The 16,619-nt window shown below is 48.3% G+C and overlaps 1 long non-coding RNA gene across 1 annotated transcript in view; it reads right to left on the bottom strand.

Moving 5' to 3' along the window:
• Positions 1-9,586: 9,586 nt before the first annotated feature.
• LOC106724814 overlaps positions 9,587-16,619 on the bottom strand; it is a 10,158-nt gene continuing 3,125 nt past the window's right edge. The window contains exon 2 of the long non-coding RNA XR_001360645.1: positions 9,587-10,032. This is a non-coding gene — a long non-coding RNA (uncharacterized LOC106724814). The remainder of the gene's footprint in view (positions 10,033-16,619) is intronic.

Raw genomic sequence — 16,619 nt, 5'->3', positions numbered from 1 at the left:
AGGCGGAGGGGACAGCCAGTGCTGAGGCCCGGAGGCAGGCATGCGGTCTGTGTGTGAGGAATGGAGAGGAGGCGTGTGGAGCAGACAGGGAGGAGAGTGATGGGAGATGATGTCTGAGAGGCGGGCAGTGGCGGGATCATGAGGAGTAAGGAGTTTGCATTTTATCGTTGTGACAATGAAATGAGATCATGTGTGGGAAGAGCTCCAGACAGGGCCTGGTTCATGGTGAGTGTTCAGTGTCAGCTTTCACTCTACTGTTGCCATTTTTACCCACAAAATCCAGTGTCTCCCTGTTCCAGGGTCCAAGGAGGAAAATCCCCATGGAGAGGGATGGTTACCTCTTCCTGGAACTAAGGAGAAAGAGGTTCACTGGGGAGTCTGACAAGGAAAACGTTCGCTTCTAACTCTACCTGAGTCAGTCTGGTTTGAATTTCTATAGCAAGATTGAATCCATGGATTATTTATGTGATTTTTTTAAATAACACAAAACAGCCATAGCCGGTTTGGCTCAGTGGATAGAGCGTTGGCCTGGTGACTGAAGGGTCTGAGGTTCGATTCCAATCAAGGGCTTGATCCCCAGTATGGGGCATGCAGGAGGCAGCTGATCAAAAATTCTCTCTCATCATTGATGTTTCTATCTCTCCCTTCCTCTCTGAAATCAATAAAAATATATTTTTTAAAGAATGAAAAATTAAGTAACACAAAACAACCCAATGCCCACCACTGGATACATAGATAAACAAAATGTGGTATATCTATACCGTGGAATATTATTCGGCCCTAAAAAGGAATGTGTTCTGATCCATGCTCCAACATAGGTGAACCCTGAAATTATGCTGAGTGAAAGGAGCCAAACATATTGTATGATTCCACTTACATGAATATCCAGCATAAATAAATCCATAGAGACAGAAAGCAGATTGGCAGTTACGAGGGGCTAGGAGAGGAGGAATGGGGAGTGACTGCTTAATGGATATGGACTTCCCTTTTGGAGTGATGATGTTTTATAACTAGACTAGAGGCCCGGTGCATGAGTTCGTGCACCAGTGGGGTCCCTTGGCCTAGCAGGCAATTGGGGCTGATCGGGGCCATCTTGCCCAGTCCCCATTGGGACTGATGGGGGCCAGCCAGCCGGGGAGGGACTGGGAGGTTGGCTGGCTGGGGAGGGACAGCGGGAGGGCTCCAGGGCATGTCCAGCCTGTCTCACCCAGTCTCTATCAGCCAGACCCCCAGCAGCAAGCTAACCTACCGGTTGGAGCCTCTGCCGACTGGTGGAATGAGCGGTCGAATGAACGGTCAGACACTTAGCATATTACGCTTTTATTATATAAGATAGAGGTGAAGGTTGCAAAACATGGTGAATGCGCTAAATGCTACTGAATGGTACACTTTAAAATGACTAATTTTATGTTATGTGAATTTTAGTTTAATCTTTTAAAAAACAAAATAATTGTAAATAAAGTTTTCTGGGGGAAATCACTGCTGTCCCTTATAAATTAACATAAATCTAAAACCCAACTTGGGCCCTAGCCGGTTCGGCTCAGCGGACTAAAGGGTCCCGGGTTCGATTCCGGTCCAGGGTACATGCCCGGGTTGCAGGCTTGGTCCCCAGTAGGGGGCATGCAGGAGGCAGCCAATCAATGAGTCTCTCATCATTGATGTTTCTCCCTCTCCCTTCCTCTCTGAAATCAATAAAAATATATTTTTAAAAATAAAAATAAAACCCAACTTGGTCCTTAAAACACTCTCTGAGAAGCAAGTGAACTCCTCCCAGAGACCATTTACAGAGAAAGAGCCAGGCAGATCTCAGCCCACCTCCCAGAGGCCGGTCCTCCTGGGCACCCACCTGTGGCTGCCCCACCCCCAGCGTCTGCAGGTGCCGTTCCTTGGCTGAACCGCCCTCCCTGCTCCATTGTCCCCTCAACAAGGGCAGCGGCATCTAGCTGGTTGGCGTGGGAGCCAGGAGGCCCAGGCACGTAGAGGAGCTCTGCTGCCAGCTATGCTTCCTTAGGAGAGTGGCTGCACCCTCAGAGCCTCCGTTTTCCTTCTGTGGAATGGGCCCATAGTAAGACCCTCCACTTCACAGGACGGATGAGAGGATTGAATGAGATGATTCACGGAAGGCACTCAGAACTGAAGGACTCCATAAATGTGTTCCACAAATACTCACAGAGCGCCTACTATGTGCCAGCCCCTGCTACGGGCGCTGGGGGTACAACAGAGACCAGGGCCGACGTTCTAGTCCAGGATAGGGAGTACGGATAAAAGACAAGGTAGAGCTAAATATATAATGGTTAGTTATAGGTTAGTGTTACCAAAAATCACAGAGGGAAGTATAAGTGTTCACGGGGTATGTTATGCAGGGGGTGAGGAGTGTTTAGACAGGAGGCCTGGGAAGACCTCACCAGAAAGTATCATGTGAGTCATAAGCTGAAGGACGTGAGGAGGCCATTACTGGAGCGGATGCCTATACATTGCTTAGAACTGTCCTTGCACACAGTAAGCATTGCACAAGTGGTCGCCACAGCCTTGTGGATACCTGGGGGGTGGGCATTCCAGGCAGAGGGAGCCGTAGGGCAAAGGCTCTGGGGAAGGAACTGGCCTTTGTTGCTAAGATCAAAGGAGGCCAGCACAGCTGGGGTGGACAGGCAAAGGGCGGTGTGCCAGGAGGAGGGCCAGACAGACAGCCGGGACTGGACTCATAGGGACTTGGCCACATGAGAGTGCGGGCCTCCCCTCAGTGAGAAGGGAAGCCACCAGGGTGCTTCCGGGGTTCACCATCATGAGTAACAGCCTCTTGTGCCTCGTGTTCCTCCTTTGAGGAAAGATGTGGCCCTCTCTCTCCTTTCCTTCCGTGGCTGCAGTCCTGCTTGTGCCCCCCACCCCACCCCACCCCCTGTGCCTCCGCCCCCACATCTTGTGGTATTTCTTAAAGAACATTTGATCAGATATTTCAATATAACACACGTGGCATTTACAGGAAATGATAGTTTTCAGATCTGGGGAATTGCGTGACTGAGAGTTTACTTTGTTCTGCCTTTTGATAACTTAGTTTAAACTTGAGACTATGATCTAAATAGGCGATCAAACAAGTTTTCCCAGTGCAAAGGAATTCCTAAAAAGTTAATGATAGCCTCACTGGGGAAAAAGAAAAGAAAAAGCATTGGTTTAGCACAAGCATGTCAAACTCAAAGGCTAAGAAGGGCCAAATAAACAAGGTTTAAGTTTTGCAAAAAAACAAAAGCTTCAATTTTCACAGAAATGTAGGTTTATTTCAATAGAGACATGCTGAATACAAAGGACTGAAATAATTGAGTAATCATTAACATAAAATAATAGAACATTTTAATAACAATTAAAGATTTTTTCTTGAACATTAACTTACCAGGCACTGAATAACTGCAGAAGTTAATAAGCGAATAAACCTATTTTTCCTGTTCTCCGAAAGCGAAATATTTTCTGTTACGCACACCCAACAAGTCAGTACAAGACTAATGACGTGGCAATCGGCTGCTAAAATATTCGCTGCTAGTATTAGTGGAGAGAAATGGTGCGTAAGGCGCATAAAGGAAATGAATGCAACACGATTATGGTAATCAGTCATTAGCAAATGCTATAGTTTGTTATTAATAACTAAAGGCGTAGTGAACAAATTTGTGCACCAGTGGGGTCCCTCAGCCTGGCCTGTGAGATTGGGCCAAAACCAGCTGTCCGACATCCCCTGAGGGGTCCCGGGTTGTGAGAGGGCACAGGCCAGGCCAAGGGACCCCACCAGTGCACAACTGGGGCCGGGGAGGGATGCAGGAGTTTGGCCAGCCAGGGAGGGACTGAGGGAGGGCTCCAGGGCCTGTCTGGCCCATCTCAGTCCTAATAGGCCGGACCCCAGCAGCAAGCTAACCTACCATTCGGAGCACCTACCCCCTGGTGGTCAGTGCATGTCATAGAGAGCAGTTGAGCGGCCTTAGCAAATCATTTGCATATTACGCTTTGATTGGTTGAATAGAAGACCAGACAACCGGACACTTAGCATATTAGGCTTTTATTATATAGGATTATGTATAACAGGATATTGTAAAAATTAAGTTACAAAATTTTTATTAAAATGTTCCTTACATACCGTATATTGGCTGGGCCATAAAAATATTCATTGTGGGCCACATGAGGCCCGCAGGCCACAAATTTGACATGCTTGGTTTAGAAGAAACATGAAATTCTAGAAAAAGGTAATTTAAACACTAGAGGAAAATGGTTAAGAGCCTGAGCCAGTCTGCCCAGGATTCACATCCTGACTTACAACTCACCCGCTGAAGGGCGGTGGGTAAGTTACTTCCTCTTGTTCCACTCATTGGAAAGGGCTTTGCCAAAAGGATCTGAGGAGGCACAAAAGGTTTGTCCTAATACATGCATAAACATTTGCATAATGTTTGTTCCACAATTGGGTATTTCTGTCGTACATTCCCTACCCCAAATCCCCAGAATATAAGAAATAGCAATATTTGAAGATGGCTGATAATTTTTTAAATTCATTTTTCAATTACAGTTGACATACAATGTTATATTACTTTCAGGTGTACAACATAATGATTAGACATTTATATAACTTGCTTATATAACTTAGAGATGATCACCCTGACAAGTATAGGCCACATCTGACACCATACATAGTTATTACAATATTATTAACTATACTAGAGGCCCAATGCATGAAATTTGTGCATGGGAAGGGTCCCTAGGCCTGGGTGGTGATCAGGGCCTATCTGTGGGATGACTGGCAGGGCAATCAGGGGGGCCCCCTGCTGGCACCCGCCTTGGCCGCCTGCTCGCCGGCCCCGCCCCCTGCTGCCACTGTAGCCGCCAGTCATTGCCTCCTTCTGTGGGGCAATCGGCAGGGTAATGGGGCAGGGGGCGGCTGGCACCTGCCTTGGTTGGCCTGGGGCCTGCGGGCTGGGGTCAGTTGAGCATCTGCACCCTGATGGTCAGTGCGCATCATAGCGACCTGTCATTCCACCAGTTGTTCCACCATTCGGTCAATTTGTATATTAGCCTTTTATTATATAGGATTCCCTATGTTGTATTCCCTGATACATCCCCATGACTGTTTTTTTTTGTTTCGTTTATTTCTGCAAAGGGGCTGGGAGAGGGTCACCATTGCAGTTCTTATAACTGACAGTGTTTACATCTTAATCCCTTCACCTTTTCCACCCAGCCTCCCAATCCCTCTCCCATCTGGCAACCATCAGTCTGTTCTCTGTATCTATGAGTTTGTTTCTGTTTTGTTTGTTTTTGTTTTTATTTTTTAAATATGTTTTTATTGATTTTGAGAGAGGGAGAGGGATAGAGAAATAGAAACATCGATGAGAGAGGAACATCATTGATCAGCTGCCTTCTGCAGGCACCCCTACTGGGGATGGAGCCCACAACCTGGCATGTGCCCTGGCCAGGAATTGAACCTGTGACCTCTTGGTTCCTGGGTCAATGTTCAACCGCCGAGCACACCAGCCAGGCTGTTTTGTTTTTTAGATTCCACATATAAGTGAAATCATATAGTATTTGTCTTTCTCTGCCTGATTTATTTCAGTTAGCATAATACCTTAAAGGTCCATCCATGTTGTCACAAATGGCAAGATTTCATTTAAAGATGACTTTTTAAAACTAATCCTATATAATAAAAGGCTAATATGCAAATACTAGTAGACCAAACAGCGGAACAACCGAATTGAACAACCGGTTGCTATGGCATGCGCTGACCACCAGGGCATGCCCGCAGAACATGGCGGGTGTCGGCAGCAGGCGGCAGAGCACAGAACATGGTGGGCGTCAGCCGTGGCAGTATGGTGGAGCTGGTGAGCAGGGGTGCCAGACCAAGGCGGGGCATCGGTCACTATCATCAGAGCAAGCCTCTGGTGATTACTGAAAATTCTTTGCTCCTGGGTGCCGCAGGCCCACCTGGCGCTCGTACTTGCTGCTGGTGCCCTGTGCTGGCCCCGATCTTTCAGCACCATCAGTGAGTGCGAGCAGCAGCTGCCAGCCCCTACCACCCCTCAGGGTTTCTCTACCTCCCCCTGCTCCTGAGGGGTGATTGGGGGCAGCAACAGCCGCTGCTCGCACCCACTGCTGGCACCAGCCCCAATCACTCTGCACCATCAGCCGGGACGAGCAGGGCCAGCGCCGTCAGCGCGTGGGAGCGGTGGTGGGAGTGGGGCTGCCAGCAGACAGGGGACCCGGGGCCACAGCAGGAGTGGCCAGGAGGGGGCGCAGAGGATGGGCCTAGACCCACCCCTGTGCCCACCTCAGCCTCGAGGCCCACAGTTCCTTTCAAAGTGCATAAATTCATGCACTGGGCCCCTAGTAATAATATACAGTAAAGACTTCCAACTTCATTCCCCCTTCTATCTCCAAGCTTATCTATTCCTCAACCTCAGGGCTCATTCCTGCGCCAACCTTGCCCTAGCAATCACCTTTCATTTCATTCATTCCTTCTCCTAGGCTTCCCAGGACTCTGGGCTCTCAGAGTACAATGTTGGACAGAACAGACTCAGATCCAGCCCCAGAACACTCCCTAATACACAATAGGTTCTCAAGAAAAGCTTTTAGAAGGAGTGAAAATGGGCTTAAGTCCACACTGGCAGGATAAACAGTTGACCCTTCCAGTTAATCTTTGAAATTTTCTGGTTGACAAGCTCCAAACTGAGTGACAGGGCAACATGCCAAGGCCAAGGTTCTTTCCCAGATGAACCCCGACTACTTCCCCAGCCTCATCTCCCTACTCCCTCCCACACAAAGCTACGCCGCTTCCCTGAACAAGGCCGGTTCTCTCAGGCCTTTGCCACTTGTCCTTTAAGGCTCTGTTCCAAGGTCACCTCCTCCAAGAAGGCACCCTGGAATCCAGACAGAGTCCCTTTGTCAGTGTCTGCGCTGCGGGATTCAGTTGAATGTTGCACCCGAAAAACCAAGAAGTATTGCACGCTGCAGGGCCCATGGCAACTCAGCTGGCAATGCTCCTCCAGGCCACCAGGGGGCGCTTTCAAAACACCGCCAGACCTGGTGGCTTAAAACCCTGACACTGGCTGCCAGTTGCTCTTAGGATTAACAGTTAAGATGCCTTTTGGGTTCAGATTCTGGGTCCTCCATTCCGAACTCGGAGCTAGTGACAGCACCTCTCCAAACCTCTATTTCTACAGATATGGTCGTCAGGTGGACCAGGTAGACTGTGTCCTATAAAGTGCTTGGAACAGTGTTGCTTTTAGGACGTCCTCAGTATATATTAGGGGCAGCAGCATGCAGGGCCTCAGCAGGAAGCAGACAGAAAATTCAAGCTGAGTGACAGGGGAGAGTTTAATAAAGAGACTCTTGACAGGGTGGAGGCAGGGAGGTGGTGCAGCCCCCGGGGCTGGAAAGATGGGAGCTTCTGCTATCCCCAGGCCTGCATGGCAGCCATTACCCAGGTGTGCGGAGAGAGGACCTCCTGATTGGAAGTGTGGTCTTGGGTGGAAGGACAACCCCACATCAGGGAGGGAGCTAGGGAATAAAGACCACTCCCTCACCCTAACCCGTTTGGCTCAGTGGATAGAGCATCGGCCTGCGGACTGAAGGGGCCCAAGTTGGTTCTGGTCAAGGGGATGTACCTTGGTTGCAGGCACATCCCCAGTCAGGGGTGTGCAGGAGGCAGCTGATCGATGGCTCTCTCTCTCATCGATGTTTCTAATTCTTTATCCCTCTCCCTTCCTCTCTGTAAAAAATCAATAAAATAAAATAAAAAAATTTTAAAGACCCCTCCCTCCAATCTCTCACCAGTGTCCCCATTGACCAAACCAAACAGGAAGCTAGAGGCCAAGAAAGACCAGTGTCATCCATACAGAACGGCCCAAGGTCTGAGCACATTCCCAAGAGTATGACAGGGAAAGGCAGAGAGTGGGTCTGAAAAAGCAAACAAAAAAGATGCAGCATACTCTTACCATTATTGATCTTATTATTAAGAAGGTAAGAAGAATACTAATAATAGTATTGATTGTTTTTTTAATTCCTCATCATGGTGTAAGAGGTCCTTGAAGGTCTGGTCCCCCTCTTCCTAGCCTGTTACTCCTACCTCCCCTATTGCTCTCTGAAACGCAGAGGTTGCCCGGGAGGGGGTGGGAGAGAACCTTCAGGTCTACACATCTGTCATAACTCCTTTAACAGTGCACTTAGCCTTTGTGCATCTCAGTGTATGTAAACTTTACCTGAAAACTAAACAAATAAGAATGAGCTGCAAGTAATATTGAACTTCAGTTTTTTGTTTGTTTGTGGGGTGTGGTTTTTTTTTAATTCTCACCCTAGGATATGTTTATTGATTTTAGAGAGAGAGGAAGGGGTGGAGAGAGAGAGAGAGAGAAACATCAATGTGAGATAGAAACATTGATCAGTTGCCTCCAGGACATGCCCCAACCAGAAATCAAACCCACAACCTTTTGGTGCATGGGATGATGCTCCAAGTGAGCCACCCTGCCAGGGCCAAACTCTTGTTAATGTCACACATGGGATCGTGTTGAGAGGGAAACATACTGGTGACCGCAACTAACTTTGAAATGACGGGCAGACCCAGGGAGAGAAAGGTGGGTGAGTATGTGATGAAGCAATTAGAGTCAACTGGTAATTGTCGAATCCAGGGGATGGGTACACCTGTGTTCACTGTAAAATTATTTCAACTTCCCTGCATGTTTGCAGTGTTTCATGAAACATGTTTGGGAAAATATAAAACATTGGCGAGGGTGTTGAGTCAGCACAGATATTTGGGTTTTCTTGGTTAGAGGGGCCGAGAAAACAGAATTTCTCTGGGACTTTCCACAGAAACCACAGCCACTTCCCTGCTGCGCTCGAGGAGGAATGCTGCCAACGACCCAGGCCCCGCTCCTGCGGAAGTCAGCCTTTCAGTAGAAAATGCAGGGAAGAGGGAGGCAGAGGCCGCGGCCTCTGGTGGAAAACCCTGCGGGGGAGACATCTGCTTCCCATCTGAGCTCATTTATTATTCAGTCAACAGACATTTATTGAAACCCTCCTCGGTGTCTGGCCCTGACGTGAGCAGTGGCGCTAAAAACAGCCCTGGCATTGCCCTCAGGGGACTGAAATCCAGGGGCAGAGAGAGACTTGTTCTTCAGATGGAGATGATGCAAAGGGATCAGGACAATTCCGGGGGGAGCCCTGGGGCGGTGGGGGCCCCAGAGGAGGCACCTGATCCCGACTGGAGAGGGCTTCCTGGGCTGAGTCTTGAAGGAGCAGGTGTCAGCCAGGCAGAGAGAGGGCAGGACGAAGGAACGGGAACGGCGGGGCAGTGAGCAGCAGAGTGTGGTGCTCACAGAAATGTCAGTCAGGGTGGGGAGAGGCTGAAGATAAGCCGGGAGCAGTGTGCACGGTGCTGAAGGGCAGGTCTGGCCTCAGAAGCCGCGGGAGCATCTGGGCCTTGTCCTGACAGCGCTGGGAAGCGGGAAAGGGTTGCAGCTGGTGGGAGGCCTTGGCCAGATCCGCACACAGGCCAACTGCAGAGCAAGTGGAGGGGGTGGGGGAGGCCCCAGTTACGCTGCCCTGACAAACAACTCCAGAACGCAGGGGCTCAAAACAAACAAGGTTTATTCCTCACGCGTTGACATTTGTCTCGGGCTCCCAGGGCTCTCTTCCCCACCGTCCTCACTCCCCTACCCTGGCCCTGCCGTTGGGAAGGTGGGTGGTGCCGTCCACAGGGCAGAGAACATCCACTCAAATGCTTCCACCTGGAAGCACCCTTGTCGCTCCCGCTCTTATTTCTGTGGCCGCACGTCTTGCAGGTGCGGGAAAGGCGAGCCTCCCCGGTGCCCAGGATAGAGGGGGCATGGCTATCGGTGACCAGGGGCAATGCCACCATGAGACGTGAGCGCCAACGCAGCAAGAACAGGACGTAGGCAAGACGCGAGGGAGCCTGGACTCAGAGAGGGGACATAGAAGAAAATGGATCGATTTGAGAAACATTTGGGAATCGCACAGAGTTCTGTATCTGCCAGTGATCTGTCCGAATTCCTTATTCTAAAAAATAAAAAGGAAAATAAAGAAAAGGAAAAAAATAAAAATAAAAATAAATACAAGGTAACATTTACATGCCCAGAGCGTTTCTAAACCAGTCCCGTCCAATAGAGACATGATGTGAGCCACATATGTCGTTTTTAACTTTTTAGGAGCCACATTAGGAAAAGCACAAAGAAACAGGTGAGGTTATCATATTTTAACCCAACATATCCAAAATATTAGCCTTTCAGAATGTGATCTATACAAAAATGATCAGTGAAGTATTTTACGTTCTTTAATTTTTCCTACTTAGTCCTCAAAATGCTGTATTTTACCTTCGCAGCATGTCTCTATTCAGACCAGCCACATGTCTCTCTTTCTTTTTTTTTTTAAACTACAATACATTTTATTTACAAAATGTATATACTGAATACTGTTCGTGTTTTGTCACCATGGAAAGACCTCCATAGCCAAGTCAGAGAGGCCAGAGAAAGATGGGGCCCGCGGGAAGGCAGGGCCGCCATACTGCACAGGGCAGACACAGACATATCGGCTACGGGTATCCTCCCAGCAACCCTGTAAACTAGGGCACTAGTATTGCTTCTCCTTTAGAGAAGAGGAAACTGAGGCACAGGAAGATGAGGGACTTGCCCCAACTCACAAAGTGGCGGAGGAGCAGAGCTTTGGACCCAGACAGCGGAGCTCCTTGGGTACCGACAGAGATGGGCGGCTACACAGGTCACATATAAGGTGGGTGAGCGAGCGCCTACGGGGCCACTCCACCCTCAGGGGATGGCTAAGCATAGACAGAATGATTATTTTTTAAATATGTTTTTATTAATTTGAGAGAGAGAGAGAAAGGTAGAGGGGGAAAGAGAGAGAGAGAGAGAGAGAGATCAACAGGAGCCTGCACACCAGGAATCAAACCGGTGACCTTTTGGTGCACAGGACGACACACAACCAGCTGAGCCACACCAGGTGGGCGAGATTGATGGTGATTTTTGAGGACCCTGCAGGGGAAACCCACTGTTGGACCCAAGCAAGAGGGCGTGGTGGGATGAAGAGATAGGGGAGAGGATTGAATTACCTTCCCCTTACTTGCCGTAGGTTGCCAAGGAGTTAGAAAAATCCCCTTGGGAATCTGGCTGCAGACTGGTGGCTGCAAATGCGCAAACGCCGATTCTTTACGTTGGATGTGAGACAGGCCAGGAAGCCAGGACAAGGGGGACAGGGAGACTGAGACAGATGCCGAACAAACCCAGAGCAATTTACAGCAGCGACAGAGGGTCACCTCCCGACAGGCAACATCTAGGCCTCAGCTGTATTTCAGCTCCAGACCCAGAAAAGCAGCCAAACCAGGTGGGCCACACCAGGACCAGCTGCCATGACTGACCACCCCGCCCTGACACTGACCAGTCCGTGGAGACCAGGACCCTGGAGGAGCACACCTGGAAAAGCGATGAATAGTCTGCTGAAACCCTCCCCTAAGACTCCCGCCTGAGCGAAAGAGATAAAAGCCTCAAGACAAAAGACCCATGTCCTAACCCAGTGGTTCTCAACCTTCTGGCCCTTTAAATACAGTTCCTCATGTTGTGACCCAACCATACTACTGTTATGAATCGTAATGTAAATATCTGATATGCAGGATGGTCTTAGGCGACCCCTGTGAAAGGGTCGTTCGACCGCCAAAGGGGTCACGACCCACAGGTTGAGAACCGCTGCCCTAACCGGTTTGGCTCAGTGGATAGAGCGTTGGCCTGTGGACTAAAGGTTCGATTCCGGTCAAGGGCATGTACCTTGGTTGCAGGATCAATCCCCAGTAGGGGATGTGCAGGAGGCAGCTGATCAATGTTTCTCTCTCACCGATGTTTCTAACTCTCTCTCCCTCTCCCTTCCTCTCTGTAAAAATCAATAAAATATATTTAAATTAAAAAAAGAAAAAGACAAAGGATCCAGGGCACACTCTCCTTCTGGGGAGCAGTCCCTGCCATTCCTTTCCCTCTCCCCCGACTTCTCCCCCCACAGGCATCTCCTAAACTCTCAAGGACCCCACGAGGCTTGTAACCCGGGGAGCAATGGCCAACGGCAGCTCATCCCAGGCCAACCCCGAACCTGTTCCCAAGGCCCCTTTTCTCCGACTTCCCAGAGAGCGAGGGCAGCCGGCCTAGGCGATCCTGTTGCTTCTTCATTGCTAAGCCTTTTCCTGTTTTACGGTTCCCTCACAGTCACCTGGACTCACGTTTTGAAATGTTTCCTGCGTGAAGTCAAAAACCCACACACTACCGCTGGCCCCAGGCAGACCCGCCAAGAGCCAAGCTCTTTTTCCGGTAACAGATGAAGCACGACCTGGGAGTGGGCTCCTTGTGAAGTCACAGGAGGAGTGGGCCTCTCTTCAATGCCTGTCTGGTGTGCCTGCCCTGGAATAAAATTCTAGTCTCTCATTGAATCACCCTCCCTTTCCAAATGGGGAAACTGAGGCTCAAGAAGGCACAGGCTTGTCCAAGATCACATAGGAAGGATGGAAAAGTCCCCTCCCACCCCCATCCCTTTCCAGAGGCAAGAGCATTTATTGCCTTGTGGGTATTTCCTGAAATATCTATAAACATTCACACAGAGATCATTTTTTAACACAATGGTGGCACACTGTTCTGCATCTTGCTTTTTTTTTTTTTCATGAACAAGATCAAAATCTCTCCAGATGAGTATATATAGATGTGCCTGTGGGTTGTTGTTTTTTTTCATGTGTTGCATTTTTTTTAATTTTTCAATTATAGTAGGCATTCAATATTATATTCATTTCAGATATAAGTGATCCTGATAAGTCTAGTACCCATCTGACACCATACATAGTTATTACGATATTATTGACTATATATTCCCGATGCTGTACTTTACATCCCTGTGACCATTTCGTAACTGCCGGCTTGTACTTCTTAATGCCTTCGCTTTTTTCACTTAGCCCCCCAAAACCCTCCCCGCCCTGGCAACCATCAGACTGTTCTCAGTATTTATAAGTCTGTTCCTGTTTTGTTTGTTTGTCTTTGTTGGTTCTTTAGATCCCACATATAAGTAAAATCATATGGTATTTGTCTTTCTCTGACTTATTTTACTTAGCATAATACCCTTGTCTTGTTTTGTTCAGTGTCCATAAAACACCAAACTGTCTAAATGTACTACAATTAACTTAACCAGTCCCCTCTTAATAAACTTCTAGGATATTCCTAGTTTCTTGTCATTACCAATACTACTGGAATTCAGAGCCTTTGAGCAGACCGTGTGTCAGCCATATGAACCCATCTCTCCACGATGAATTCCTCGGAGGAAAACTGCCAAGTCAAACATTATGCACGTTTGTCACTGTGAAAAGCATTTCCAAATTGCACTCAAATTCCCCCTCTGCCGCTGGCTGACCGCCCATTTCTCAAAGGGGCTTTCTGCTCTCTCTGAACGGCTTGAATGTTTGTCTCACTGCAAGAAGGTCTCCATGTGTTTCTTATACAATTAAAATGAAATGAGCCCTTCCTTAAAAACACAAGCCCGGAAGAAGAGAAACCAGCAAGGCCAGTCCCGGCAGACGCTCCACCTGTCTCCTGCCTGCTGCCTTGTCCCCAGCCAGCCCTGCCTGATGTTGAAATCTGTTTCTCAAGCGTAAACATGGACCTCAACGATCAAACTTTGGAAAAAACATGGGCAGCAGATGAGGTCATTTTTCTCCCTCTGTTGCTTTTCATCTGCCTAGATTCCCCTGCTCCTTGTGTCCTTCCTCCATCTCCTTCCTTCCTCTTCTCTTCCTCTGACTCCTGATTTAGTGAGTGCTGTGCTGAAAACATTTCATTTACTTATTTATTTATAAATATATTTTTATTGATTTAAGAGAGGAAGGGAGAGGGGGAGAGAGATAGAAACATCAATAATTAGAGAGAATCATTGATGGGCTGCCTCCTGCACGCCTCACACTGGGGATCGAGCCTGCACACTGGGCCCATGCCCTTGACCAGAGTCGAACCCAGGACCCTTCAGTCCACAGGCCAACACTCTGTCCACTGAGCCAAACCATCTAGGGCTGAGAACATTTTAAAGCTCTGTCCAGTTCAACAAAAGAACACTTAAGTTATGCAGAATCTTGCATTTTTTAACAAGAAAGAGAAAAGGAAAGGAAAGCGTAGCTAGGAGTAGCCATTGGAAGAGCAAAACAAAGATCTACTTTAAACACATTAAGCTCTTCCTTTGTTGTCCTTTCCTTTCCCTTCCTGAACAGAAGCAAGTTGGAGAGGGGGATGCAGGGCTCAGAATAGGGTGGGATGAGCAGGTGTCCACCCCAGGGGCTGTGGGGTGTGGGCAGTGGCAGCTGTAAAAGACTGGCTACTTTCCAGGGAATTGAGCACAGAAGTAAGTATATCAAGGACATTGAGAGCCAAAGTTCTCACTCATAAAGAAATGAACTACAATTATGCAAAGGGAGAAAACTACTAGTAAAATGAACCCTATATGAGGGGTTGGAATTGGAGATAGAGTAGCCTCCTGATTTTCAAGATATAGAGATAGATGTAGAATAACTATAGATGTACATGTGTATGTAAATATATCCATCCATATTTTCTACTTTTGTCCACTGAGAAAGCCTGGGTGCAGCAAGAACCCAATAGCAACAACCACAGCTATTGGTCCCAAATCTTGGTTTCTACATGTCACCCTCCAGCCAGAGCCAGCTTGAGCATCGGCCCTCTGACTGAGGGTCTTGGGTTCTGTTCCAGTCAAGGGCACGTACCTCGGTTGCCTCCCAGCCCAGGTCAGGAAGGGTGCAGGAGGCAGCAAATCTATGTCTCTCTCACATCGATGTTTCTCTCTGTGTGTCTCTCCCTGTCCCTTCCACTCTCAAAATTCAATGGAGGGAAAAATATCCTCGGGTGAGGATTAACAAAAATAAGTAAGTAAATGTCATCTTCCAGTGAAATGTACCAGGGCTTCCTGGAGTAAAGGCTAATTCTAGGACGGGCACCGTGAAAGGACAAGGTAAGCCTGGCAGGCCTGTTGTGCCAGGAAGCAAAACAAACAAACAAAAAAAATGCTCGAAGAATGATGGGGACAGGTTGAAAGGACTCAGCAACCAGCTCACAGGAGCTCCCACAGGTCAAACTGGGGACAATTGGAACATGAGAACAAACCATGACTATAAGAGATTATAATCCACCGATGCTATGAGTCTATAAATTAATAAATCAAAAGTGTGATGAGGAGCGCTCTCACACCTTTCTTCCCTCTCAGGCATGCATCTCCTAAACTCTAAGGGTCCCCACAAGATTTGCAACAAGGGGAGCAACGGGCGGCAGCAGCTCGTCCCAGATTTACCCCCTGAACCTGTCTCCAAGGCCTGGGACTTACTGCCCTCTGGGCCCACACAGCCCCACGTGGCTCACTTTCCTGTCATGTTTCCAGGCTCCCTTGTTCTCCCACCATAAGCCCTTCCTTGTCCTCATGTCCCCAGCTTTAATAAACATACTCTCAAAATAAAAGAGAAAATGTGGTGAGGAACGGGATAGTCACACAGCCCCTGAATGTCTCACCAGAAAACACCTTCATTACAAAGCGGGGAAGGGTGACTTCCAGGGGAGAAGCCTGGAAGACACCACCTCTCCCAAGCGATCAAATCGACTGTCCTGAAAGCGACCCTCCTGAGGGGGTGTCAGAAGAGCCTAACATCTCCTGGGACACTCCCGCCCGAGATGCATACCCGAATCTGATGGGGAGAGGATGCAGACCAAGGCAAACGATAGACATCCCACCCCAAAACTGGCCTGTGATGTTCACGAGAGTCATGACGGCCAAGGGAAGAGGGGAGAATTCTTCCAGACCAAAGGAAGCTAAAGAGACAGGACAGCTCAGTGCAAGGACAGAGTCCAGCTTGAACCCTTTACTGTTGTTGAAAAGAAACAGGCCCAAACGGCAGGTTAGTCTCTCCCAGGAAGAGAATTTTAAACCAACCCATCTGGAATTTCCTGATCCGCACGAGTGAGGTAATCTGCCCATAAAACCTTCCATTTTGTAGAGCTCCTGGGAGCTGCCTTCTGTTTGCTAAGTGGGACGCTGCCCGATTGGTGAATCATTCAATAAAGTCAATTAGTATTTAAATTTATTCGGCTGTCGCTGTGGAAAGCCGAGTTACCCAGGTGGGGCTGCTGTCAGCATGGAGTTACCTCAGAAAACTAAAAATGGAACTGCCTTATGACCCAGCAATGCCACTTCTGGGAATTTATGCAAAGAAACCTGGAACACTAACTCGAAAGAGGACATGCACCCCTCTGTTCATGGCAGCGTTATTTACAACAGCCAAGATTTGGAAGCAGCCCAAGTGCCCATCAGTAGATGAGTTGAGAAAACAGCTACGGTACATTTACACAATGGAATACTACACAGCTGTAAAAAACAAAAAAAGGAATTCTTACCCTTTGCAACAGCATGGATGGACCTGGAGAACATTATGTGAAATAAGCCAGTCAAAGAACAGCAAGTACCAAATGATTTCACTCATATGTGGAAATGAGCTAACAAGCAAAATAGAGACACTCATAAATACAGAGCAGGCAGGCAGCTCTGGTTGGGGGTGGGGT

Source organism: Myotis brandtii, unplaced genomic scaffold (genome assembly GCF_000412655.1).
Source record: "Myotis brandtii unplaced genomic scaffold, ASM41265v1 scaffold987, whole genome shotgun sequence".
NCBI lineage: Eukaryota > Metazoa > Chordata > Mammalia > Chiroptera > Vespertilionidae > Myotis > Myotis brandtii.
Note: the sequence above shows the minus strand (reverse complement) of the source record. Positions and strands in the feature narration are given on the sequence as shown.